The sequence below is a fragment of the Vidua chalybeata genome, chromosome 20 (assembly GCF_026979565.1).
Source record: "Vidua chalybeata isolate OUT-0048 chromosome 20, bVidCha1 merged haplotype, whole genome shotgun sequence".
Taxonomy (NCBI): domain Eukaryota; kingdom Metazoa; phylum Chordata; class Aves; order Passeriformes; family Viduidae; genus Vidua; species Vidua chalybeata.
Genome location: NC_071549.1, coordinates 6,883,386 through 6,911,295, shown reverse-complemented (window position 1 = coordinate 6,911,295; position 27,910 = coordinate 6,883,386). Strand labels below are relative to the sequence as shown.

General features: G+C 42.3%; 1 protein-coding gene across 1 annotated transcript in view; it reads right to left on the bottom strand.

Annotated features, from left to right (window-relative positions):
• The window catches only part of FOXN1 (forkhead box N1), a 36,599-nt gene extending 24,573 nt beyond the window's left edge, over window positions 1–12,026 (bottom strand). Inside the window, exon 1 of the mRNA XM_053961340.1 lies at window positions 11,982–12,026. The gene's annotated coding sequence lies outside the window, so the exon portion shown is untranslated. The remainder of the gene's footprint in view (window positions 1–11,981) is intronic.
• Window positions 12,027–27,910: the final 15,884 nt, after the last annotated feature.

Genomic DNA, 27,910 nt, shown 5'->3' with positions numbered 1-27,910 from the left:
TCCCTGGGACTTGAGAGTTCATCTTGGGATCTCATGCCATCTTTCTGTCTTTATGAGAAGGTGGGGATGATGATCCACCCTAATGGTTTCTGTTGCTGGCTGTGGCAGCATGTTTTATGACGGGTGTGGTACATTCCCATTTTCTCTGTTGTGCATGTACAGCCCCACCCGTGGCCACTCCCACCCTCCCACTGGGAATCGCCCACAGTAAGCTCTGTAATTACCTTTATTTGATCTGAGAAATGGATTTGGGAATCTTATTATTACTCAGCACGGTCGTAAGCTGAGTATGTTAAAAAAGCAAAACAAAACACAAAAAAACCCCACAAAACAAAACAGAAAAAAAAAAAAACCAACAACAAAAAGCCCCCTTTGGATGGCTGATTCACAGAGCAGGGATGTGTTAAGTGCAGAAACATCAGAGACACCAAAAACCAAGTTCAGGGGCTGTTTAACTTCTGTTTGCTTGAGTTTTTCTTTGGAAATGTCAGACTACAATAGTTGTAAGCATGTAGAATTTCACCTGTTTTGGGTTCCCAATGTCAGCAGGCAGAGCTGCCCTGAGTTGGAGTTTTGATTGGAACAGATTCTGCTGGTTTTACATGGAATTGAATGGAATCAGCTCAAACTACAGCTTGTGCATGTTTTACATGATTACTCTGGGCTGTGCAGTGTAGTTTACACAAGCCTCTGAGCTTCTCAGAAAAAAAAAAACCTGAACTCAGAAAAAAACCTCTGAACTTCTCAGAAAAAAAAAAAAAATTATGCAGCACTGCTTCAAGCATTTATTTTTGGGGGGGAAAACTTTGAAAAAGGAGGAAAAAAAAAATCCATGCAAACCCCAAGACTAAAGCCCTGCTCTGACTTCAGAAGATCAAAGGTCTTTCAGCATCCATGCAACAACCAGTAGCTAATCCAGCCACTGACAGGAGCACAGCTGATGTGGAGTGATGTGTTCTGCTGACACCTCTTCCTAGGCATGCATGAGAAATGGTGCATATAGAGCAGGAAAAATGGAGGAACAGGTCATGGAGAGGGACATTTTTTCCTCACCTTCCACTCCTAGCAAGAACCTCTCTGTCCACAAAACTACAGTGCTGTTTTTTCCCACTGGTCCATACTGGTTCTCATGTTAAGTTTTACTGGGGAAACTGGGCTGATGGTTTGCTTGGGTGAGCAGGAAGAGCTTTGGACAAGATGCTTCCTCACCAGGTTTTAAAGGAACCAAACATCCTCTGAAATCCTGAATATAGACAGAAAATCTCTTTGCGTGGATGAATACTTGGTTGAAAGAGAAAATAGAAGGTAAATGTGCTGCGGTGACCTTTGGGGGGTCTGCTGAGATTTTGTAGGGATTAAAGTATTCCCAAACAACCTGGAAAAGAGAGGTTGAAAGCTGCATGACAGAATTTGCAGGTGATGATGTTGTTCTGAACAGTTATGATGAAGATGAGGTGGGAGGAACAGCAAAAAAAAAAGAAGATGAGGTTCAGTGATGGGGCATGAACCTGACAGGTTAAAAAGGAGTGAAAAAACCTTGTCAACCAAAACAGGGCTGCAGTTCTGCACCAGCTCTGATATGAGAGGTCTGATTTAAACACATAAACCCACAGGATATTTCACATTTCAGTGCCATGAATTCTCTGCAGTGTGAAAAGTGCCATAATCCCAGAAGTTACAGCTACAGCTGGAGCAAACACTGCTTAGGGAAAAGGGAGAGACAGAACAAAATTGTGGGTGAAAAAAAAATTTAAAAAGGCAAATGTCTGATTATCCCAACACTCTTGTCTCCCTTCCCCCACAAAATTACAAAGTCATTGCAACCCCAGCATCAAGTTGAGAACTCAGTTTTGTAATTTAAAGCATTGTCTTTGGGATTCCAGGAGAAGCACGAGACAGACAGGCTGAGGAATAAATGAGGGCCAGTTTGGAGATGAAATAACCTTATGGGAAAATACAGCCTGACATTGTTTTGCAAAATGAGTAACACAGAAATATGTTAATCCTTTAGGGAGGAATAACTGCTGGGAAGAAGATGAGATAGAAGTGACTTGAAATTAGGAAGACTAAAAGAAGTGGGGAGGGGGAAGGAAAAGCAAATCTTATGTTGTGGATAAAAGTAGAGGTTGTGCATAAAGGCATTAAATTCCCCAGGAAGGGTTTTGTAAGCATTGGAAAACTTAATATTCGTTGTAAATATAAGTACAAAGGAAATTCCCAGGAGATCTGAAAATGAGGGAAAATATGAAATAGGCACAGCTAAACCCATCTGTTTTTACAGTCCTGAGAGTGTCTCAAACCTGTCAGTTGTGACCACATCATCCCTTCCCCCAATTACCCTTCTCTGCCTTCACTGCCAAATGTCCAAGGCTGGTCCTTCCCCTTTTCCCTGCCCACTTCCCAAGCACTCCCAGCTCTGCTACACCCACCTGTTTTCCCAGTGCCTAATTTATTCCTCTAGCCTATTTCTGTCTCACAAACACTGTCCTCACCGTGAACAGCAACAATACCAAGAACAGCTGTTTGGTTTAGAAGAGAATTTCATTTTATTCTTCATCTGCTTTAACTCTTTTGGGAAAATTCTTTGTGAAAGTTGTTTCTCCTAAAAGAAAAACAAAACAAAGCTGTTCTTTCCCCAGTTCTCTTCATTCCTGAGTGTTTGGAAACAGATTGTTCCAGCCAGTGTGATTGAAATGTGATTGAAATGATTGAAATGTGATGGAAATGTTTGAAGCAAAACTTTTGCAAAATTTGTTTATCTGGGATGGATTTTTCCAGCCTTGTGAAATGTCAGAGGCTTTTATATTCATTCTAATTTTTCCTCAGCAGAACCACAGAGGGGAAAATGTCAAAGTTTGTGATGTGCAGACCCTTGTTTGAGGGATAAATGAACCTCTTCAGGGCTTCAGTCTGGAAATTATTTTATCAAGAGTAGCTAAGAAATGGAGACCATGATAAAAGTCTTTTCCATGCTTAAATATCTCAACTTTTTAATGAATATCTGAAGCAATAACATCCTTCAAGAGCTCTGTTGGTGTGAAAATAGCCCTTCTGCTTTCTACTCTTTCTGAGCAAATTCCAAATTCCATCTGGTTTGTGTCTCTCTGTACTGAGTGAATCCCTTCAGGCTGAGCATGTTCCCTGTATTGATAACTGAGACAAAAAATGTGCTTTTACTTTTTTCCATCCCAAATTAGGGTTCATGAAGATATCTCGTGGCAAAGTATGAATAAAGAGAAATAACAGCTAGATTAAATTAACTAGAAAATGCAAAGGAGGAATTCACTTCTGTGAATTTATGAACACTTCTCACTTACAGGAAAACCGAAAAAAAAAACCCAAAAAAACCAGGGATTTCTTTCACCACAAAACCTGAGGCAATAACACCCTTGAAATAAGGGACAGGAATTTCACAGAAACAGCAAACATCCCCAAACTGTGTGTGCAAAAACACTTTTGCAACAAACACTCAATAAGTAGTCCCTGTTTCGTTGAGGAAACATCATTTAAGCAAGAATATTGAATTGTGTACAAGACCTTGAAGCTGTTACAAAATTCTTCATAGAGATGAAAATTGGAAGCAAGAAAATGGTTGAAATTAAAGAAGAATCATCCAAGTCCTGCATTTTCCTGTACCATTGTGCAGTTTATGAAGCCCAAGAGATTCTTTCTGGGAACCTCATTCCCCATCTGAACATGGATTTTGTCCATTCTCTCCTCAGTGTGAAAATTAACTCTTTTATTGTAACAGAATCTTAAATTTTGGGGAGCAGCTGGCTCTAAAGAGGTTGAAACTACGCTCATTTCTTCTCTTAAAATATTAAATTTCAGCGATACATAAAACATAATTAACTGATCTAAGGGGATTACCACATTAAAGGCCGAGACATAAAACTAAACCTATTACAAAAGCTGTTCTGTTTTCTTATGCATAAAAAAAATCATGCAAATTAAACTTTCTATAGGTGTTTGTTTCCAACACATAAAGCACAGCTGATAAAGAATATTCATTAAGGGACTAGAAATGCAGTTTTGTGTTATTGCTGACGAGGTCCTGTGACAAGCAATTTCAGGAGAAAAAAGAATAGATAATTTAATATATTATTAAATAATATAAAGAAAATCTGCTCACAAATCTGTATCAAGTTTGATAATGGCAACAGCTCAACATTTTGCCTCCTCTTACACATCTCTGTGGGTAATCAAATTTTCACTTGTTCCAGTGTTTTTGTTTTCTTGGATTTTCTAAACAACTATAGGACTAAATTTATAATATTATGGTATTTTGGGCATTATAGAGAGTGATGGGAAACCAGAACAAGGAGTCATTGATTCAGTAGGAGAAAAAAGATGTCAACATGGGAAAGCAGAAACCTGAACAAAGAGACTTTGTGGATGTTTATTCATCAATTAATGAATAAACTTGAAATTAAAGAAAATGTCTTTATTTAAGACCTTTTGCATTCACACATTTACACCCTCTGATTTAATATTTTTTCCTGTTAAACCCACTATTTTATATTGTGGCAGCTTAGCAGTTATTAAGTGGGAAATGTTTTACAGCCAAGGAGATTCGTGCTTGGGGCGAGTTTTATCTGAGTTTGTTGTAAAGGAATTTCTGTGTGAGTTTTTGTCAGCTTTGGCTGCTCTTTGCTGGTGAAGAGGCACAAATTTCTATGTGGAAGCAACCTCATACTTTGCTTCCTTTGTTAACATTTTTTTTTTTGGTGACAGAAAATCTCACTCCACGGTCAAAGCCCATTTTCCTCCATGGCTGGGAGCCTTTAGAGCAGAGCTAAAAAGTGTCTGGTTTTCAAAGCCTTGGTTTCCAATTCATACCAAGATCTACAGAGCAGAAATATCCTTGGGGAAATTCAGGAAAACTGGGCTGGGAGGGATTTCTGGAGGTGATCTGGTCCAGCTCTCCCTGCTCAGTGCCAGCTCAGCTGGGTTAAAGTGGAGACAAGAGCAGGAAAACAGTTAAAAAATAAAAAGCACGTGCCTGGTTCCTCCTGTCAGGGAAATCCAGGCCCTGTGTCTGCTCCAAACCTGTGCATGATGTTTGGGCATTAACATCCCTAATGAGCCCGACATCAAACTTGCTCAACCAGGGTAAAGGAATTCTTATGGGTTCTCTCATTTGCTTTTCTTACAGTCTTCCTTTTCTTCTCTCTCTCCAAATTAAAAAAATGCCAATTGTCATTTTTCTTGTTGTGATCCCTGGTATCTTGGGTTTTTTTGGGAAACTCGATGCTGCTGGAATAGGGAGTGTGCAAGAATTGTAATTTTTATCTCATCAAGAATGCAGATGTTTGCATTGGCAGTTAAGAAATAAGGAAGAATAATAAAGAAATAAATTGACTCTTACAGGTTTCTTGTAAAACCACAGGCAAGAATCATAGACACATCATGTGCTTATTTCTCAGAATTTGAAGATGTTCAATTTTATAATCCATATTAATTTCATGGAGTTCACTCCTGACACTTCCCACCTTCACTTTCAGTTTTCACAGATTCCACATTTTCATTCTCTCTTAAATTCCACTTTGCCTTTCTTTCTCTTTTTTTTTTTTTTTACCTTAACAATGTGTTTATGTGTGGGAAAATATTCTATTTCTGTATACCTGATATTTTACTATTTTTGTTGGACAGATTTTTAAGAATGGCTTTTTCTGAGGAGGCTTTCAACAATGAGGAACATCATCAGTTTAAGCCAAATTTTGCAGCCTCCTTTGCAGTCCAGTTGAGCATTTCTGCATGGATAAACCTGACTTATTTTGCCTGTTGAAAACAGTTTCCTGCTGTATTTTTGTAGAGTCAGAGAGGAAAAGGAGCAAGTGACAGAATTATGCTGAGTTTTAGCTGTTAAATTTGCTGAACACTGAGCTGTAGGGCACTCTCACCTCGGTGAGGATGGGCAAAAATCTAGGAAATTTTACCTTTTTTAAGGAAGAATTCTAGAGTGTTTTAACCATTAAATGAATTTTTTTTTTTTTTGAGGCAAAGAGCTTTTCCATACAGGTATTTTATGCTGTGTGCTGAAGTGATGTATACCCACAAACAGTAAATTTCCATAGATTTAAATAAGTGGTATTATTGCTCAACACCCCACAGGACTGTGTGCAGACTATAAAAAAAAAAAAATTACTTTGCATGAGTGGCTAATCTTGGATAAGTTGGTCCTGGTTTATAATTTTTGAGTCCTTTGAAAGGTTCTTATAAAAGATGTTGGACAATAATATTTGCTGCACGTTCCCAAAACAGAATCCAGGTGTCACAAAGCTGACCCCAAATCCAGAGGGTAGAACACGTGCTCTCTAGACACTCTGCATTTCAAAGAAAGAAAAAAAAAAAAAAACCAAAAAAAGAACCCATCCCAAATCTATTCCTGGGTGGAAAAGTAGGGCAAACATTAATTACTGACCTTAAAGCACAGTGGAAAACTAACGGGGCATTGCCAAGTCAGAGGATGAGAAATTCTGGAATATTAATGATGCTTGCCTGTGATCTCACCCTCCTGTGGAAGAATACCTGTGTTCTCACCTCCCAGAGGACAGGGCTGGGGCTTTTTGAGGTCTCCAGGTTCAGTGGCCCCAATTAATTTAGTTCTGGTGAATTTTAGAGAATCAGCTGAAATTACTGCAGAGCTGCAGGTCTGAGAATTGGCTGGGTACGAGTGGATTTACAAGACTGAAAGGAGGTAAATCACTCCCTGTCATCAAAGTAGAAAAGGTGAGAGAATTACAGGTGGCAGATTTAACTTTAACTCCCAGAAAAGGACAAAATTTTAAACCCACCGAACTAATGGGGGGGGGGGGATGGGAAAAGTAGAAAAGGACAAAATTTTAAACTCACCGAAGTTTAGGGGGAAAAAAGGCAAAAGTAGAAAAGGACAAAATTTTAAACTCACCGAAGTTTAGGGGAAAAAAAAGGCAAAAGTAGAAGCTATTGTGAATTTGCTAAGGAAGAATTGTCCTGGCAGTATAATTTCCCTGGATAGTCACCTTGCAAGGACAGAATAATACAGATTATACAGCTGGGTATTAGTGAGGCTGCTCTGCTTTTGCCTGTGATGCTCCCATAAGCAAGCCAAGGAAAATGTATTTGAGATAAAACTCTAACAAAGAGGAGGTAAAGCTGGGTGGAACAGAGCATTAGGAGGAGTTAGAGACTGGCTGCTGTCAGAATGAAAGGGCATTTGGAGTGGATTTCTTCAAGAGCCTGCCACTACTTGGTATTTTCACTAATGACTTGAGTGAGAGGCTGGAGAGGAGCTCTAATCAGATTTGGAGACAAGTGGAGATGGGAGGCTTGGCCTATCTAGGTGGAGGGCAGGATTAATATTCAAAAGGAGCCAGGAAAAAGAGTCTGCAGACAGCAAAATACAGTCCAGTGATAACTGAGCTCAGCATCAGGCAGGAATAAGAAACCCTGCAGACAGTGAGTGAGGAGAAAGCAACAATTCTGCATGGAAACATCTTGGGGGCTTAAAGGGTTGGAAGCTGAGCCTAAATCAGGCAGATCGTGGCATAGTGGAGCAGGCAGCCAGGCTGGCAGGGCTGAGGTGCTGGCACAAACGTGTTCTGTGAGACCTGGGAAGGCAAATCCTCCTGGTCAAGTGGCAGCTGAAGTTTGGGATTTTGGTCAGGGCCTTTCAAAAAGTTGCCCTCCAGTTTGGAGTCCACAGGAGAGGAGGGAGGATGGTCAGAGCCCTGGGAATTCTGGCTTGTGAGGAAAGGCTCACAGAATTAAGGTTGTTTGGTCTGGAGGAGAATTTATACTGCAAGACATTCCAGCTCTTTTTTTCACCCCCCTCTTACTTGCTCTTCTTTGCAGCAGCTCAGGAGGACAGTGCCTCGCTGTTTAATTATTCCAGCTGGGAAAATAGTAAATTATTTCCTTCTATGAATTACTTGCATTCCTGGGAGAACAGGTTCCTGTCTAATATTTCTGGCATCCTACCATTTGCCCACAGAGGGGAATGTTGCAGGGACCTGTCCTGGCAGGTCTGTTGAACCAGCAGTTAAGAGTTTGCAGGGCAGGGATACCTACCCATTCCAGGAGTAAAGTACTGGATAGGTGTGGAAGTTGTAAGCTGACACTGGATGAGCTCCTTTGAGAGGCTCTAACAAACTGGTGAGGCAGCAGTACAGAGGGAAACAAATTGGGTTAAAATGACAGCATGTTCAGCTTCATTACATGACTCTGATGGAACCTCACCCTCGATGCTTCATTCATTTCTGAGCACTTCACCAACAGAAAGATAATAATGCTCTGCATTGCAGTAGCCCTGTCTCATCCAAACATCTTAAAATGATTTTACATATATTTACTGAGCCTCAAAAGGCACTGCTGAGGTTTGTAAAGGCTGCACAGGGATTGCTTTGCTAACCACATGTTGAGCAGCTCCCTGCAGTCCTCAGCAAACATTCAGCAGGGCCCAGAGAATGCAAGTTTGAAAATGTAGAGAATTTAAGTAAAAGACATATAATGACCAGTGCCTGAAGTGTTGTTATTTTGTTCATAGAATGCAAAAAAGAGGAACCAAGCCAGATGGCTCCAAGCCCTTGCATCCTGAATAAAATAAAGAATAATATGTTCTATCACAGTTGTTTGGAGCAGCCTGGTCTAGTGGAAGGTGTCCCTGCCATGGAACAAGATGAGCTTTAAGGTTGCTGCCAATCCAACCCATCCTGTGATTTTATGGTTCTGTGTGGGCTCTTTTAATTGCTTTTATAAGGAATAATAGTGGCATATATTCCCCTGGGAAGGGGGACTTTTTTTTTTCCCCAAAAAGGGTTGTTTTTGGTTTTTTTCCTTGCAAAAAAAAACCCACCAAGCACAGAGTTCTGGGTCATACCCAGGTCTCAGCTCCCTTGGCATGATGGAAACAACCACTGCTGCTATCTCATGTGTGACCAGGAGACTTGGGTGCACAAGATGGGTGAAAAAAAACCCAAAATGGGCAATGTTATGGACAGGACTTAATTGATTTTAAAGAAAATAAGCAGGATGTTTGTATATGGGGTGAGGAGACAGCTGGGGAAGTAGCAGAGGATGTGCTACTGAGGGCATGACTTGGGTTTATGTCTGAAGTGTGGCAGAAGAGTTAATTATTGCCCCAGTCTTATTAGAAGTGGCAAAGTGTCTCTGATCAATAGGACTGTCCAAGACTTTGCTTTTAGTTCCCAATATTCCAAGCAGCATCCTGTGGCTGGCAGCACATCAGGGCATTGATCCCAGAGTGACTCAGGAGGGAGAGCAGCACCTCACAGCCGCTGACCCACAAATCCATGGAATTGTTGGGGTGGGGAAGGACCTTAAAGCTTAAACCTTCCCCCAGAGCAGGTTGTGGTGATTTACTCAGGGTAAATCACTTTACTCTGGCAGCTCCCACCCTGCTCTCAAGCATTCCACCATGAAGAATTCCTTGGGAGGCTGGAGGCAGCAGAGGAGGATGTGATTTGTAGCTCCCTCCTAATCTGCATTATCTCCATAATTAATCTCTTTGTCTTTGGAGCTAATGATTTTTGAGGTGCAGGAGAGCAGGGAGGTGTGTTTGACCCAAATCTCAGAGCTGGGGCTGTCTGAGGAACGAGAAGGGGCAAAGGCCACCACCAGCAAATCCTCTCTGCTTGGAAAAAAAATCCACATTTCCTGTGCCTTAGGGACACTGAGCCCAAACTGCTGCTTCACCAAATTTTCCTCACATCCAACCCAAATTTTCCAGACTTTCCAGGGGGCACAGGCAGCAGGAACCAGCTCCAAAACTGGAGCAGGAGCCAGGCTGGAGTGATTTGCATGTGTAATTGTTTGGGTTGTAAGCAGTAGCTGTAAAAATCCTTCATGAGACACTTCAGTGCTTTGAGTCCCTGCTTTTTAAAGGGTAAATACATGTAGTGATTTTAATTTTTTTTTTCACTTTCTTTGGGTTTATTTGAAATTTTATGCTTTTTAAAATGTCTTGCATGGACTAATGCAGGGCTTCTGCCTCCCAACCTATCGTGGTCACTTTAGGCTGTAACCAAAGGATCAGTTTGGTTCTAACATGAATCAATTATAAATATTTTTTACAGGGGCTTGGAAATTTCTATTTCAGGTTTTTTTGGAGGCCTTATTTCTGCCTCCCTGTCCTTGGTCATTTACCAGCACATGAAATCAGGTTATGGGAGTGCTTTCATGAGTGAAAGTAGTTCTGACACCACTTCTTGTGTGAAATATCTGGAACTTTGTGGCCAAAAATATTAGAATATTGTTGTTGTGGTTAGTGTGTAGTTTCCAGAAATCCTAAAAAATGACGTTTTCTTTTAATTTCTGTTTTATAACACTGATGCTCTGAAAGGACAGAGAATTGAAAGGACATTTTATGGTTTTTTAAATGTATTTTTCTCATTATCCCCTGTACCTGAGCTGCAAACTATTGTCCTAAAAAAGGAAAGCCTGTTGTGACCAGGGATGGATCTGAAGGATTTTGCTCCATGTAGGTGAATCTTCCCTCTCTCCACACTTTCCTCTTTCAGGCCAGTAAAAGCAAATGTTTTATGTGTTCCTGGCAGGTTCCTGTGCTGCACCAATCACAGTGGCATTTTACAGCTGTTTCCATTTACTCCCCAGAGTGCTGGACTGACTCCTGTCTCTGGCACGTGGCTGCAGTAACACCCAGGAACTCAGCAATATCACACCACAAGATAATTCCTGTCTTCTTGTACAAGCCAGGACTTTCTTACACTCTACTTTTACATTTGAAGCTCAGATTATTTGATTTATATTCACCCTTCTTCTGCCAGTGCCCATCTCCCCTCACCAGGATAAACAATCTGCTTTAATGGTGTATTTTCTTTGGCTGCATATATTATATCTGACAGAAAACTTCACAATCCTTTGCTCCTTCAGAAATACACTTTACCTATCCAATATTTTTCCCTTTATATCCATAATTAGTTATTAACAAAATAAATGCATTTTCAGCCTACACCTCACCCAGTTCAACGTGTCTCATATAGTATTCAAATTAGAAACATATGATCCTGATAAACCAAACTGAAACATTTATAAAGTCTAATTCCCCCAAATCTAATCTGCTGTCCAGGAAGGCAAGAGGGTCAAGAGTTGAATGACAGATGGTTGTTATTTATAGGTTTAGATAATTATTGTGTTTGTAACACAAACAGTCCCTTTCTTGCTGTAAATCTAACAGTCTGAAATGAAAAAGTGAAAAGAAAGTGATATAAATAAATAAGAATTCAGTTTCTACTTGCAGTGCTCAAATTCAGCCATTCCTGCCCTTAACCCATCCTGGCTTCTCTCTGGATGTCACTTCAGCCACCTTTCCATATGGGAATAAATCTAAACAAAGTTTTCATCCTCTGCTACCAACCACACGAGGCAGAAGCACCAGATTTAAAACAGCAGTAAAAACAAGCTTGGTTTCAAAACACAGACCTTCCCAAGTTTTTGATTCACCACTGGAAAAGTTTGATACAAATCTTTCAAGAATTGGTGAGACATGAGGCTTCCCATATTTTTTCAGCAATACTTTTCTTGGTTTGTTGTTTGATTCCCCCTGTTTGTTTTTTTCTTTCAGGCAATGAAAACACTTCCAGCTTTCTTTATAATTATGGAGCAGAAGGATTGGATTAAGCTTCACCCGAGACGAGAAAAGCGACTTTTGTCCTTTGGGAAGTCACCTCCAATCTTCCTTTCTCCCAGCACCAATGGATCCATGAACTTACCTGGACTTTCCTTGGCTCCTTCTCCTGCTCCTCTGTGTTGGTGTCTGGTAAATACCTACAGGAGCTGCCGAGGAACAGGATGGAGGTGCTGACCTTCCCTTCCCTCAGCCTGGAGTTCTTCAAAGTCAGCCTCAGGGACTTCACATTAAATAGAGGAGCCAAGGCAGGAGAGCTCTGCTCCCCCTTCCGTTTGGCTTTCACGGCTGACTTCTAAAAAGCTGCATGGAGCTGTCAGAGGTTTCCTCTTACCTTTCTACTGAAGCACAACGGCGTGGTGCTGCTCCAGGACAGGATTAGGTCATTCAAACAGCCCTGCAGAGAGAGTGGAGCTCAGCGGTACAGAGGCTCCAAAGGCTGGAAAGATCTGATCTTACATCAGGTGAGAGAAGGCAGCTGGCTGGGCAAGCCAATAATTATGATATCAGCTCTTGCTCGCCTCAGGCAGTCCTGCATTTAATAAGAATACAAATATGACTAAGCTGCATTTTTTTTCCTTGTTCTCTTGGTAATTCCTCAGAGAAGTTGGGCAGGTATTGAGCTCTAACTGTCTGGAAAGAGAGCGCTCCCTCTCCACCTCTCTGTTTTCCTTTTGATTTAAAATACCCATCTGTTACCGTGTTTTGCAAACCTATTATCCACCTGTGGTTATTAAAAACACTCTTTCCTGGCATGGAGTTTGCCAGAGGATCCCAAAGCCTCCAGCTCCCAGAAATAGGTGCCCTTCTTGCATTTGTTCAGCCTGAACTCTCAGCATGGAAAGGAGCCGTGGCTCCACGGTGGAACGTCAAAACATCTCGCACAGTTTAAAGCATCAGAGGAGCACTACAAAACCAGGGCACTCGAGATTTTATTCCTTCCCAAAACCAGAGTGCCTTACACAGTCATAAAACCAGGACTAAATCAGAGGAACAGGTTAGTGTGGGCCTGGTTTTGTACATACATTTATGTGGAGAGGCCTTTTTGCGTGCAGATCCGTGGAGAGGAACAGGAATTGAAATGTGCAGTTGCAGGAATGTGTGTTCCTGCTGCCCTTACCTGGCTTTGTGCACACTCTCCCAATCCCCTGATCACACCTACTGTCATAATACTCACCTACCTCATAGGGTGTTGTGGGGATTAATTAATGTTTGTAAAGTGCTTTGAAGATGAAAAGCCCTGAATGAGTGCTAAATATAATTATCGTCATTCCACAAAACAGTAGAAACATCTCCATGGCCCCCAGGTCATTGTATAGGTACACCCATGTTTATCTCCCACAATTATGGTCAGATACTGAACAAGGTATTGAAACTTTGATAAAAATTCCCTCTCTGCTCTGGAGGATGTATTTAAATTCATGTTAAGTTCATGTTATTCCTGAAGCGTTTATTTGTGATGCCTGTTGGAGAATATTTTACACTGATTTGAGATAGAAAAGCTCTGCCAGGGCATCCACACACCATGAAAACAGGTGGAGGAAAATCCATGTTTTCACCTGTGCTGAATTATTTCCTCTCGCGAATTTGCCAGTTTGATTTTATTAAATCTATCAGACTTCTGGTACTAGAAATGAAGACTTTGTCAATTTATCTGCTGAATCTTCTAGTAATGTGGAGTGTTGGTGGATATGCTCTTTCCTGTCTGGAAGATCCCAAAGATAGTGCTGGGTAATGATTTGTCTTTTCCACGTTTGAAGTTCCTCGGATTTGTGTGTCTAAAGCTGCCAGGGAAGGTTCTGAGAGGGCAGGGATGACACCCCACATCTCCACTCCGTTGTTCCCAGGTTCTGCACCACCTTTAATCTCCAGTTCTCGCTGCCGTGGCTGGCACAGACAAATCTGAGATGTTTTTTTTGTGCTGACAGCCCAGAGGCAAAGCCAGCCCCTGGCCTGGGTGTCCCCCCAGGCTCCTGGGGTGCAGCTGCTGCAGCCGGGGAGCTGCTGGTCCCTAAGCTGGCTGTTTTAACATCACCCTGGTGGGTGTGTTCCCTCCAGCTGATTGCAGTGCAGAGATAAGAGCCTGAATGAAAGTGAACCACTGACTGGAGAGCATTATCTCTTCATTCCCGGGATAAGTATCAGGAGGAAACACCTAGAGGAAAGCAGGGTGTCAGAATTTGCTGCAGATTTTTCTCTTTCTTGCCAGCGTGGGTCACAGCCTTGGATCAACACCCACTTTTGTGGATATGAGGAGCACAGCCCAGCACTGCTTCCTTTCCAGTGGCAAAACAGTTTTGTGGCATTTAAAATCAGTCATTTTTTTTCCCTTAGAGAGTTTTGTTTAAGGCAGTTTGTTCTTCAGGAGATGAAGTTGAACGACAGGAGAGATCAAGATGTTTAAATCAGAACAACTTTGGTTTTGTCAGATGCAGACTAGACTACTGTAATGTGATAACTTTATATCTCTCCTAGGTCTGGGCTCTTGTGGAAAGACTGAGCTGTTGATTTGCTGTACTGGCAGCTATGCTAAACTGTTAAATTCTGTTCCCTAATCTGATATTTAATTTTGGGAGGTGGGGGGGGGAATTAAAATTGCAGCCATTAAAGTTGTAAAATAAATCTTCAAAATGCGAGTCAGTGGAACCAATTCAGTGCTGTCTGACTGTGTCTTCAGTCTGAAGTAGCAATGTCAGGTGGAAATAATTCCTATCTTCTTCCACCAGGGCTCCTTGCTTTCCCCAGTTTGAGCTTTGTCCCAGAAGTTTTCCCTGGACTGGTGCTTTCTGCTTTCCAAAGGAAGATGATAAGCTGAGCTCAAAGCTGTGCATGACACCATGCGTGCAATTCAGAGTGTTTGATCAATTTTAACATTAAATATTCTTTGATTCCTTGACATGGAAAAGCACTGCTGACCTCATTATAAACCTCTCCTGCTATTTATAATTGACAAGAACAGTCTTGTTGATCTGGAAATTTGTCAACCAGTAGTTCTCCCTATGAACTTCACTTTTTTTGCCCAGCCAAAGCATAAATTAATCCCTTTAATTCAATATTCCTGCTTAATTTAGCAGTGGCATAATTGCTTATTTTTAATACATTGTTTAAATTTTATTATGCAGTGATGGCAGCAGCATTTGTTATCATAAATAGCTTTGTAGGCTTACAATTTTTGTATCCTAACATTTGGATGATAAGCTTACAAAATGACTTAAGACGTAATCTAACCAGCTATTCTGCCACCATTAAATAGGAAAAGTGGCCCAGCATCTCTCCCTTGGGATCACCTGAGGGAAGACACACCTGGGTGTAACTTTACCCGTCTGCTGGGCTGCCTTTAAATAGTAGTTAGGACTTGCTTTTTATCTTCTGAGATATCCCTAGGGAATACACACCTTGGTTTAACCTACATACACTTCAGTCCACTTCTGTCCCTCAGAAGTAATCACAAGTGCATTTATCTGGCAGTTTGAAGTGTCGAGAAAAACACATTGGTTAAACTGAGCTTGGCAATGGCAGCATCCCAAATATTTCACCAAATCAGAGAATGGTTTGGGCTGGAAGGGACCTTGAAGACCGTCTTGTCCCACCTTCCACTAAACCAGGTTGCTCCAACGTGGACTTGAACAATTCCAAGGATTTAAGAGAGTATAGTTCTCATTCCCTCTTCTTTTGGCAAAATGCATCTGTCTTTGGCCCTGTTATTGTTATAGAGGAGCTGTGAGCTGGAAGAGTGAAGGATAAAATTCACCAGGGAAATCTGAATTACAGCCTCCAAATCTGGCACACCCAGATTTTGCTCTTTTGTTGGCATTTGCAGAACTTTCAGCTTGCTAATTGTTCAATCTTAAATTAAAATACAAAGAACCATCATTACACATGAAATATCATTTCCTGACCAGTGATTTAGTGCTGCCCATAAAGCACAGCGTGAGGAGCAGTGTGGCAGCCACTGTAAGGTGTTCTTTTGTTATTTTGGAAATGAGGCTGAGCTCAAGATGGTGTTAGACTTGATTCTGTGCCTTTCTGCTCTAGGTGAAATTCAGGAAGGTGATCTAGACACGTGTTACAGTCATTGTGTCACCAGCACTGGGCTTTGCTTTGCATTTTTGACAAGACTGCTCTTAGTGTGCAGCTTTCAGTGCAGAAGAGAGATAATTAATTAAAGAGAGAGAGAGATTGGGCTAATAATTGGGAGTAATAATCTCTGGTTGCCCTCACAGGTTTATTTTGTCTCGCGCTCAGTTATTTGGTCCTTCTATATTCAGTAGCAGGACCCTGCATTGTTCCAGGCTAGCTGGAGCTGGATCCTTCTCCTGTCCTCAGGGAGGAATTCCCGTTCCTCCTTGGAGCTGATCACTGTAGAAATACAAAATTTCAGGCCTCAGAACCAGGTTGGAATGCTCTGTAGCAGATCATAAACCTCCTTCTCTCCTCACAGAACCTAAATAGTGAAGAGTTGGCAGCATTCTGTCAACTTTCCCTTTTTTGTTGACACTGCACTTCAGAAAAAACCTTTTGTGATTTTTCCCCCCCTTTTTTTTTTGTTATGAGGTTAACAGAAAGGGAGCAGGCTTTCCTAGCCTGCAGCTGCTGGATAAGTGGTAGCTTGGCAGGCTGTCTTTGTTTGTTTGGTCTTATGGCTTCTGCATTTTTGGCTGCCAGGCTGTTTCCAACATCACAGAGCTGTGCGGAGCGAGGCTGTCGGGGGAGTTTTGGTGACATGACAAGGAAAGGAGAGATCCTGCCTTCCACCAGCTTCCAGAGCATGGGAATTGGATGGATGTCAAAGCCAGGGGTGTAGAAGAATGTGGCCAATGTCACCAGACAATGATGGAATCCCAGCAGTGCTGCTGACATTGGAGGGGTTGTTCCTCTGTCTGAGCAGGATCTGCTGAAGGTCAGACCACAGGAGACTCAGAGGAGAATGCTGCTGCTGCATCCTGGTTTTAAGGCCCTGAGGGACTGTGGGAGTTTCAAGAACATGTGGATCTCCAAAGGGAGACCTTTGAACCACATGAGTCCTCCCAATCCAATCCTGTCACACTCCTGACTCTGGATATGTCATGCAGGTTTGGCCACTTAGTGCCCAGGCATGAGCAGGGAAATGATCACTCATCCATGACTTCATTCTGGTGTTCCTAAGGCTTGCTGCCCGCTCTTTTTATTTTCCACTTATTTTAGGCTGAGTGGTGAGTTCAGAGATGTTGAATAGCTCACACCTTCCCCCAGTTATGCCCTTTTTGTTCTTGTTTTTTTTGGTTTTTTTTTTTTTTTTTTCCCCCTGTTCCTCCTTGCTGATGCTCTGTGGTGAACATGCAGCATCATTTCTGGAGCTGTGGCAGAGCTCAGAAGCAGAATTAGTTTGTGAATAAGATGTTGCTCGGTGGTTCAGATGAAAATGTTTGCAATTCACTGCACTTCACAACCCAAGGTGAAACACTGTGCTCTGGCACTGTTCCTCTACAGCAGCAGAAGAGAATTTTGTTTGAATTGAGGTCTGTCTCTCCATATCCTCAGCTTGCAGAGCCTCCTAAATCCCTTAAAAAAAAAAATTATGAATTCAGGACTATTGCTCTGGATTTTGCCTTGCTCAACATATTTTCTGTAGAAGTCAGGGAATCCTTCAGCTCGAGATAAGACACTAAACCCTCTTGGTACCACAACCTTTAACCAAGTTTCTCTCCAGTTAGTGACATGATTGGTTCTAAACAGGATGATTAATATTTAGCCAGCTAGAAGCCAGCTAACAGTGTTTTACTCCTGCCAGAGGCTTAGGTTAGCACATGATTATCTTCTTATAACTGGCTTGGCAGAAACGTGTGTGTGTGTGTGTGTGTTGGTTTGGTGTTTCTTTTATTTTTTTTATTTTTTTTTTTAGCCCCTTAACCATGTCTAATAACCAGAACAACTGGTCTGTCTTCTTTCCTTCTTGGAGTATGTGCTTGGATGTTCCTGACTGCTCCATGAGGAGCCAGTGCCAATACATGCACACCCATTTTTTTTGTGTTTCTCCACTTCCACAGAATCTGGGGGAATTTTTTTTCCAAGCTTTCCAAAGTATCAATGGGAGAAATACAGAGGCATCAGCAGAACTGGGTTGTATTGCAGAAAAACTGGTTTAGGAGCACAGCTCAAATTTAGCTCTCGAATCACAGTCCCAGGATGGTTTGGGTTGGAAGGGACCTTAGAGCTCATCCCATTCCAAGCCCTACCCAAACATTAACCAGGCTGAAATGTGAATTTCTTGCGAGCTCATGAAGAGAACACAGTTATACCTGCAGGACTGACAGGTGTGTGATATCACCCCTCCAAGGTGTTGTCTCAAATCCTAGCAGCCATTATTGTATTGATTTTGAAACAGAAAGGAGAACTGGGAAGAGTTGACCTGGGACATTGGAAAGCACTTGGGTTTTCCTGACCAATTATAATGCAAACCTGGGATGAATTATTTGACCTAGACTAGAGCAGTGTCTGGATTTTGGGAAATAAGCAGCATGTGCAGCAGGAAGGTCATGGAGTTACAGCTGTCTGTAGTCAGGCTTTGAGCTGACCTCCCAGTGTTCAGGGCTCTGCAGCCATCAGGTCAATAATCAGAATTCCCAGCTTCTCCCCGTCCTGTCCAAACCATTTCCCCATCTTTCTTGGACCATCTTCATCTTCCCCTTCACCCCCAATAATGGAAAACACAAATACTTTGTGCTTCCTCAAAGAGCCACTGAAATCATCCCAGAGGTATTATCTTAAAAATGAGAAAATGATTCAATGAAAGAAGGAGTGAATCACGTAAATACCCCGAGTGCTGTACCTCAGCAACGTCCCTCCCTTCTGAGTACAAAGCAAAGAACAAAAGCAGGCTGCTGCCTGGCATGGGCCCCTCCTAGATGACTTACTGGGACTGTGAAATCATCAGAAGCCTCAGAAAGAAGTGCTTAGGCAGCGTTTATAACTTGATTTTCTTCTCTTCAGTCCTCTGTGAGCGTGGACCTGCTCACTGTGTTCTCTTGCTTCCTGTCCAGGAGGTGGATGAGGAAGGCAAATATTTACTGCTCACTGAATTCTGGATGCTTTTTACATTTTAGAGGCTGACAATGGGTTTTTTAGAGCTAAAACATTGCATGGAGGAAGGGGCATAAACATTATAAAGGTCATGAAAATATGAAACCACATTTTTATTGCTGAGGATGATTTTAAACACGCTCTTAGAAAACAGGCAATGTGAAATCTTGTGGTCTGTTCAAATGGAGAGTTTTAATGGGAGGTAAAAATCCTCAGCAGGCCATTAATTCCTATCTTGCAGCCAAACCAAGATTGCTTCAGCACTTAGAGGAGCTTCAGTTAGAATGAAATATTGATCTCAGATTGCCAGATTTAAAATTAAGTGTGTGAGATACAAGAGTCAGAGTAATCCACTCTAGAAGGTATTCAGTGCAAAGTATGCAGTGAAAGAGCCTAATTATTTTATGAAAAATCATTGTACAAAAGATGAAAAGACCCAAGGAGGATAAAAAGGAAGTAATTGCAACCCTGAGGTTTCCATTCTAAATTCAGTTTAAAATGTTTCAACTTAAAACAAGTGTTTTGAGTTCATGTGATTCTCCAAAGGCTCCAGTCCAAAAAGTTCCTCAGGAAGCAACAGGATCAGTTCTCCCTCATTGCCAACCCTCTGGAAGTCCTGAGTTTTTAATGGTTTATCCAATGAAATGGGAATACTCTGCAGCTACTCCACACTGCTGAAATGTCTTTGTCAGTGGTTTTTTTTTTTTTTTTCCCTTTCTCATTGCCCTCCTCAGTTGTTTTTCTGCACTGTGTGCTTTTCACTCTGGCTCTTGTGACATCAGTGGCGAATGTCTGTGAGGAATTGCCTCGGGCCAGTGTGACTTTCAAAGGATAAGACAATTTGTTCCCTTGCCAATGAACAGTTTATTACATTTCTAATTATTGTTATTAGTCTGGCAGGTGGTGCCATGCATGATATTTTTACAACTGCCAAAGATGCAGGTACTTCTTTCATGATGAAAAAATAACCTGGGTAAGATTTAAAGGAAGACCAGGTGCTCTGCTGTTGTATGTGCTGGATAATTCTTTGCACTAATGTGGTGTCCTGGTTATTTTCAAATCTCAAGTTTAAACATCCTGACTCCTGAAAGATTTTGTTGTGAGACCAATTGTAATTAGAGTGTGTTAGCAGCCTAGGTTAGATATGGAGATTTCTCTCCCTCCCTCCCTCTCAAGTTCTTTCCTCTAATCTTTATTACTCTCCTTGTTGTGCAAATTAAAGACTCATCATATTTATAAACTCTAACTCAGAGTTCACGTTAATCACTGCCTAAGAATACTAAATATCCCTTTCCCAATGAAGATCTGGGTTCCTGAACACAGAGATTTGACTTTCTCTGCTCCATGGGGTTGCACACAGTCAGATTAAAGACATAAAAATGATATAAATACTCTGTGCTGGTGCAATACCTTAATATCCCTCTTGAGCAGCCCAGTCCAGTTCTACCCACTGCTACCTGTGCAGAGCAGTTTATAAAACTCTGAGCAACCTGATCCAGTGAAAGGTGTCCCTGCCCATGGCAGGGTGTTGAGATGAGATGGTTTTTAATGGTTTTAGCCTCAAACACTCCATTATTCCATGATAAATTGTGTCATTTGTGCCTTATGCACTCTTCTGGTACTGTGTGGCAAAATATACTTTCTTAAAGCAGTTTCACACTGTTTATCCAGTAAATCCTGGATGATTTCACCTTACACTGCCACTAAAGAGAAGAAGTGAATTCAAAAGCAATAGAGAAATAAAACTGATTTATTCACTGATAGTTTCAATAGCCCAACTGACAATAATTAGAAGGGCCAAAGTCCAGCTAGAACTGAATCTGACCACTGCTGTAAAAGGCAATAAAACTGTTCCTATGAATACAACATCAGTAACAGAGGAAGAGCAAAGGAGATTCTCCCTCCTTTACTGTTTGTAGGGGGAAGCACAGTGACAACAGACGAGGAGGAAGCTGGATCCATCCAAGGACACTGAGGGAGCTGCTGGAAGTGCTCCCTGAGCCCCTTTCCATCATCCACCAGCAGCTCAGGCTGCCTGGAGCTCGCTGGAGGTCAGCAAATGTGACACCCACCTCCAAAAAAAAAAATCTGTAATCCAGGGAGTGACAGAGCTGACCTTGGTGCCAGGACAGGCTGTGGAGCAGACCCCCTGGAATGCCATCACGTGGCACGGATGGGACAGCCAGGTGATCCTGCACAGCTGGCAGAGAGCCACGAAAGGCAGGTCCTGCCTGACCAACCTGATCTCCTCCTGGCAGGGTCACCCCTCCGAGGGGGAGGGAAAATCTGGGATGGGCCTGCCTGGACGTCAGGAAAGGCTCTGACACCTCTTCCCACAGGATTCTCCTGGGGAAACTCATGGCTTGGATGGGTGCACTGCTGGTGAAACACTGGCTGGAGCCCAGGAATGGTGGGGAATGGGGTCACACCCAGCTGGGGCTGGTCACCAGTGCTGCTCCCCAGGCTCAGGACTGGGCCAGTCCTGGCTAACACCTTCATCAGTGGTCTGGGTGAGGAGCTGGGACAGCCTCAGCGAGATTGGATCTCAGGGAAAACACCTTCACTGCAAGGGCCATCAGTGGTGGAGTCACCGTGCCTGGGGGATTCACCAGAGTGTGGATGTGGCACCTGGGGACAGGGGTTAGTGGTGGCTTTGGCAGTGCTGGGTTAACGGTTGGACTGGGTCATCCTAAAGGTCTGTGCCAACCTAAACAATTCCGTGATTCCCTGTTGGGATTCCATCAACATTGCAGCAGGAGCTGTTGTTACTCACGTGGCTGCTGTCTTAACAAACACAAAGCAACTCTCTCTGTCATTCTCATGACAAAATTTAATTTATTCTGATGAAAAAATTAATTTATTCTTTTCATAGATACCCCTCTCTTCTTCTCCATTTGCCCAGGAATATCAAACAATCCTATTCAGTAAAACCAGACACAGAAATTTGCTACAATTAATGCAAATGGATTTTACTGAATTGTACTTTGGTTTGAGGAGTTAAAGAGGTGGGACACTCTTCAGCTCTGTCCCCTACCCCGATGTTTTATTGTGACAGGACAAGTTTCCTTAATGCCACATTTGCACCTCATAAAAATGGGACATCAACTGGCAGCACCAGAAAATGAGGTTATGTCCTGTAAGAAAAACTAATCAGAATAATTCAGCACAAAATTGAGTGGTTTTGTGTTTCTGTGACTTGCAGGAGCTGCAGCTGTGCTAGGATGGGTTCAGGATTTGGCTGACTTGTGTCTGCACCCGCCAGGGCTCCAGGTAAGAGCAGATCCTGCTGGAGCAGGGAGCATGGGCATGTTTTGGAGTCACTCCCTGCAGGGGCTGTTCAGCAGGTACAGGAGGCCAACAGTGGCACTGAGTCAAAATAGTGGCTGCAGAGATATTACAGAGCTGACTGCACCTGGTGTAGAGGAAAATAAAGATGTCAGTGCCCTCCCCTTTCCCCATCACTTGTCTCATATTTCTGAGATACAGGTGTGTGGTTACTGTGTAAACAGAGCAAAGATTTTACTTCTAGGCTAATAAGCTGCATGTTTTGGTTTGGTCTTTTTTTTTTTTTTTTTTTTTTTCTTCACAGTATCTCTGCCAAAATACAGAAGCTTGCAGTGTGAACTCCTGCACTTCCACACCCCCTGTGCTCACTTGGGAGAAAGGCTTTGGTTTCTGGAGCCAGGATTCAGTCAGAGCCTGCCCCTCTGGCAGCTCTGCCTCAGCCGTTTCTGATTGTATTTCAGAAATTTATTTTTGTCTTGTCCTGTAATCCACCAGCAGTCAGAGCATCTTAAATGAACAGATAATGCATGAGCATGAAATTGGTGCTTGTTTTTACTGTCCCACTCACCAATCTATTGTGACTATCCTGTTAGCTCTGGCTGTGGTCACTGATTTTTGCCATTAACTGTGGGGGGAAAAACTGCCCTATGTTCACCCTAAAAGTCCTCAGAACTAATTCTGCTGGTGTTGCTATCTGCCACAGTGCCTGGGTGATAAAAACATAGCACTAAAGGAATCACAAAGGTTATTTTGGGTTATTTCCAGGGAATCCATTTCTCCTGTGCCAGTTGTAGCTCTCAGTGCCACAACACCACTTGCTGAGGTCTGAGGAGAAAAGCAAAAGCTCCTCACAGGTGTGAGGAGGCTGCCATTGTCCAGCTGTGTTATCTGTGATGCAGACAAGTGATTTATGATTGCAGGTTTCATGTAGCAGGAATGACATTGCCAGAGGTAAGAACGAGGAGGAAAACTCAGCCTCCCTTCGGGTGACAGACCAAAATAAAGAGGATCCTTTTTCAGCTTTCTGGCAAGTCTCATCAGGAGAGTCCTAGAGCAAAAAAAAAAAAAAAAGGGAAATGTGGCTTTCCTTTTGCAGCCATTAAGCTGCCCCAGACCAACCAGTACTCACTCAAGTCCTCTCAAGAGGCAACTGGGAGTACTGGTGCCAGTCCAGCTAAGTGGAACACTCTGCACACACCTTGCTGGCCTCCCATTGTGCAATTCCATATAAATGGGCTTTATTTTCATGGACAACTCTGACCACTTCTCCTTGGGCTTGATGGAAAGGAACAAGAAGCAGCAGAATTACTGAAATTTGGTGTCCAGTCCCTTCCAAAGAATGGAAAGTCCTAGATGGGGAAAACTTGGAATGCCTCTACTCCTCATGGACTGGCCAGGGATCAAGGGAAGTGAGGAAGTTCCTGGAGTGCTGCTAGGTGGGCAGGACCTGAAGTCCTCTGAATGGTAAAAATTGGAAGCAGAGCAAGTTTCTGATGGTCTAAGGAATTCTAGTTAATATTTCAAGTGCAGTGGCAACTATAGTAGTTGTGATTCATTGTTAGATCACAAATACCTCACACAGGCATCCAGCATCTGAGCCTTGAAGCAGCTGAATCTGGTCTGATTCATAAAAATAAGTGTGTTGAACCCTTGAATTAATCATTCTGTTCCCTCTCTATTTTCAAGTTCATTTGGTTTTGCTGTTTTGATTTTTCCCCCCCCTTTGGACAATTTTCATAAATTTTATTAAATTTATGACTCTGCTGCCCTGCATTGCTTTTAAGAAGTGTTCCCTTGTTCCAGTCCTCAGCTGTTTAAGGGAGTTTTCCAAGGAAAATCAACACCAGGTGCTCGGCCTGGATTTGGGGACCCTGGGCATGGCCTGGTGCAGTGTCTGCAGCCAGGAGGTGACACGTGGGGAGGGAGCCTGCACCTCCTGGATGGCACCTGGATGGTTTCGGTGTGTTAATATGATTAAAGGATAAATAATACTAAATGTTTCCTTAATGGGAGAAAATACCCAGCATTGACAGTAGTGATTAAGTTCCATTAAACAGTTGTTAGTTTGGACACCAGGTGATTAGTACATCCAAACCACTTCATTTCCAGACTTTGGCACCTTGATCATTACTAAGTCAAGCCATAAAGTTCAGTGAATCAAGTTGTAAATAGTTTTATTGGTCCCATGTTGGGAAAAAAAAAAAAAAAAAAAAAAAAAAAAAAAAAAAAAAAAAAGAGGGTTGTGAAATTCCCGGGTGATTTCAAGTGATGTATTTCTTAAGTCCTTGTGTTTCTGCTTTTTGTTCTTTAGTTATTCATCATTGCACAGGGTTTAAACTCTGTTTGTGCTTTGGCAAGCACTAAATCCAGTGGGCTAGTTGGGAGCAGAGAGCTGTATTCCTAAAATAAAATAAACCAAATGGAGAGAGGGCTGGAGATGCACACAGCTGCCAACATGCCATAGGTATCCAAGGGAGGAATTTCCTCAAGGACACAAGAGGAACAGCTTTTACAGCTCCTGGAGAGAGGCCCACAGTTACCCACATGCTGCTAATTATTGAACAAAACACAGAACCTCATGTTTCTGTTTGTTTGCTGAAAATAATTTTCACCTTTTTGAGAATTATTTCATGTCCATTCTATGATAAGGTGTCCTTCCAAATAGTTTTTATTTATTTACTTTTATTTTTAATGAAAATTGAGTTGTATGTCCTGGACATATTTCGAGATGTCAGTGCTATACAACAAAACTCATTTTAATACCTCTTAAGTGACTGGGAGCGAATTTTTGGTTTCTCCAAAGCAATTTGAGGATTAGAAAGATGTGCTGGCTTCATCCTGGTTTAGCTTTCAAATTGCCATGTGTCCTGTTAAGTCTGTTTATGATTTCAGTGACCCTTGCATCACTCCCATGCCACTTTACAAATTGCTGCTGAGGTGTTTATGGCCGGGTGCCTTTCCCAAATGTAAGCGATTTTTCAGGAGCCTGCCCAGAAACCATCAGCTTTTACGGTGTGGTCACAGAAATGGTGTGTTTTCAGCAGGGTAAGGGCTCCCTGCTCCCTGGGAGTGCATGTGTGTGCCTGCAGAAGCTGTGTGTGTGCAAGGCAAGGCAGGACAGCTCCGTAACTGCAGGGAGAATGGAGGAGGTGACTCCGAGTCACCCACTTACTCACTGTGGGAAACCTGTATTTTGTGGTTTTGCCGAGGAGTTTTTTAGGCCAAGGCAGGCAAAAAAAAGACACAGGTCCCCTCCTCGTTACCGAATTTATCACTTGTGGAAAGCAAACTCGGTGTCAGCTGCGAGATGAGGAGCTGCAGTGGGAATCCCAGCTAAGCACAGCAGGTGCTGAGCTGGCAGTTTCACAGCAGATTGTGAAATTTGATCTCACAATGGGAAATGGAGCCACTCCTTGAGGGCAATATCTGGAAACATAATGGGGAACCACCCTTCAAAGGTGATCCAGGTAATAATGGGGCTTAGAAACACTTTCTACCTGCTTTGCTTAGAAAATTATGAAAATTTTTAATAGTGTTACTGGTTTTTGCACAAGCACACTATATTTAGCTGTACCTCCACTGGTCCTGGGCTCAGACACACCCAAGGCAATAAACTGCCCAGTGCCACCACCACTGCAAGGTGGAAACTGGTCATGAAATTCTCAGTGCTCCTTGTGTCCTGGTGTTTGTTCTTCTCTTCTCTTCTCTTCTCTTCTCTTCTCTTCTCTTCTCTTCTCTTCTCTTCTCTTCTCTTCTCTTCTCTTCTCTTCTCTTCTCTTCTCTTCTCTCTTCTCTCTTCTCTCTTCTCTCTTCTCTCTTCTCTCTTCTCTCTTCTCTCTTCTCTCTTCTCTCTTCTCTCTTCTCTCTTCTCTCTTCTCTCTTTTCTCTCTTCTCTCTTCTCTCTTCTCTCTCCTCTCTCCTCTCTCCTCTCTCCTCTCTCCTCTCTCCTCTCTCCTCTCTCCTCTCTTCTCTCTTCTCTCTCTTATCTCTTCTCTCTTCTCTCCTCTCCCTCTCCTCTTCTCTCGATTTTCACCCATATTTTTTCTGGAATTTGGGCATTTTTACCCCCTCTGAGCAACTTCCACTGCAGATATTCCCTGGCAAATCTGCACTCACCCATGTTAATGAAGGTGGAACACCCAGCATTAATGCACTGGCCCCATGACACTCTGTGCTACTTGATGTCTCCCTCCTTTCTTCTTGAGATTGGCATAAAGATTGCACCTGTGCTCCTGCAGGTACTTTATGCACACCACAGCCTCTGAATAATGTAGACTAATAGAAAAGACTTCAAAGAACCATAACACACTTTTAAAAGGGCTGGAAGGAGAGGCCGACGGGAAATGTTATAAGAATTCCACCTTTCCTGCTTAGCCAAGCAGTAATTTAGGAGGACATGTAAAGTCTACGGAGTATTTCAAAGAAAACAAAAAGCAAACAAAAGCAGAGCACACTGCCCTGATGCTGGAGACAAAGGGAGGGAGAAGGGAGAGGCTCTCAGCAAATCATCTGCTCCAGTTTGTCATTTTTAAGTCCTCAGACAAAGGGAGAGCAGGGTAATGAAAATATTTAGAGAGATTTGGGTGTTATTTGATAGAGGTAAACGCAAAGGGAAAGGAGAGTGGTGTAGCAGTGACCCAGGAGCTTGTTAGCAACAGAGAGTAAATGCCTTTCCTTCTGGAGCTGTGGATATTCTGCTGGATCTCTATCTCACATCAAATTAAAATGCTGTCAAGGCCACAGGAGCAATAACACCAGGCTGTTCTTTCCAAGACAGTGATTTCCACAGCCACTGGAACCAATGCTGAGGAATCAATGACCAGCAGACACCAGAATTATCTGGATCTTTGGAACTGGAAAAAAACTGCTGCAAGTCAGTGAATTTGGACATTTTCTGAATCAAAATGACACTGCACACTGCCCTCTACCCTAATAATTAGGGTAGAGAAAGAAAAAAGAAAGATTTTGATGAGAACATATTGTTTTAGAGTGAAATTCCCTCATTTTCACTCTCATGGAACCAGGATGGAGATCCCACCAGAGTGGGATTCCAGAAATGCACTTTGTGCAAAATTGAAGCAGGTAACAACAGAACAAAGGTTTCAGAGCAAACTTCAGGGGCACACATTGAGTAACTGCTCTGTGTGAACCCAGCCTCATTTATGGCACCAAGAGATCCTTTTGGCAAAGTGCTTTTGGATATCTGTCAATTTGGTCATTAGGAATTTATCTGCTTCTGAAAGTCAGCTCCAGCAGAATAGAGATCAGATATGTAACAGGATTACATGATGGGCTTTTACAAAGGAAAATCTTGGGCTGCACAGTCCAAGAAAATTTGACTCCGTAATAATAACAACATAATTACTACTTTAAAGATAAGAGAAAATCAACTATGCTGACTTCTCTAATTATTTAAAGATATTGTAAGTGAGAACATGGACAAGAAGTTGATACCTGGAAGAGGGAAGCAGTGATTTATACTTAAAAAAAAACAAACTCTAGAACACAGGGGTACATTAAAAAAAAACTTTAATTCAATCATATACATTTTAGCACACAGGGATTCTCTCCTTTTCAAGGAAAGGTCTTATTATGAACTTGCAGGCTGTAATCTGACATAAATAACACCCGGGTGGATGTTCTGGGAGAAAATTAATCTTTTACATTCCTAACAAAGGGACTGCAAATAAATATATTTCAAAATAGGAGGGGCTGACAGTGATTTTCCTGGGATCACACAACACACAGCTTGCTGTCAGTGCCCACAGAGTATATAACAATCATGTACACCTTGAACATTTACACATATACAGGTGGAGAGCTGTGACAGCACAGGTCTGTGCATGAAATCAGGAACTCAGAGTCTCTCTCCTTCCTTTTCTGTATTCACACCTCTCTCTTTTTTTCTCGCTGCAGATT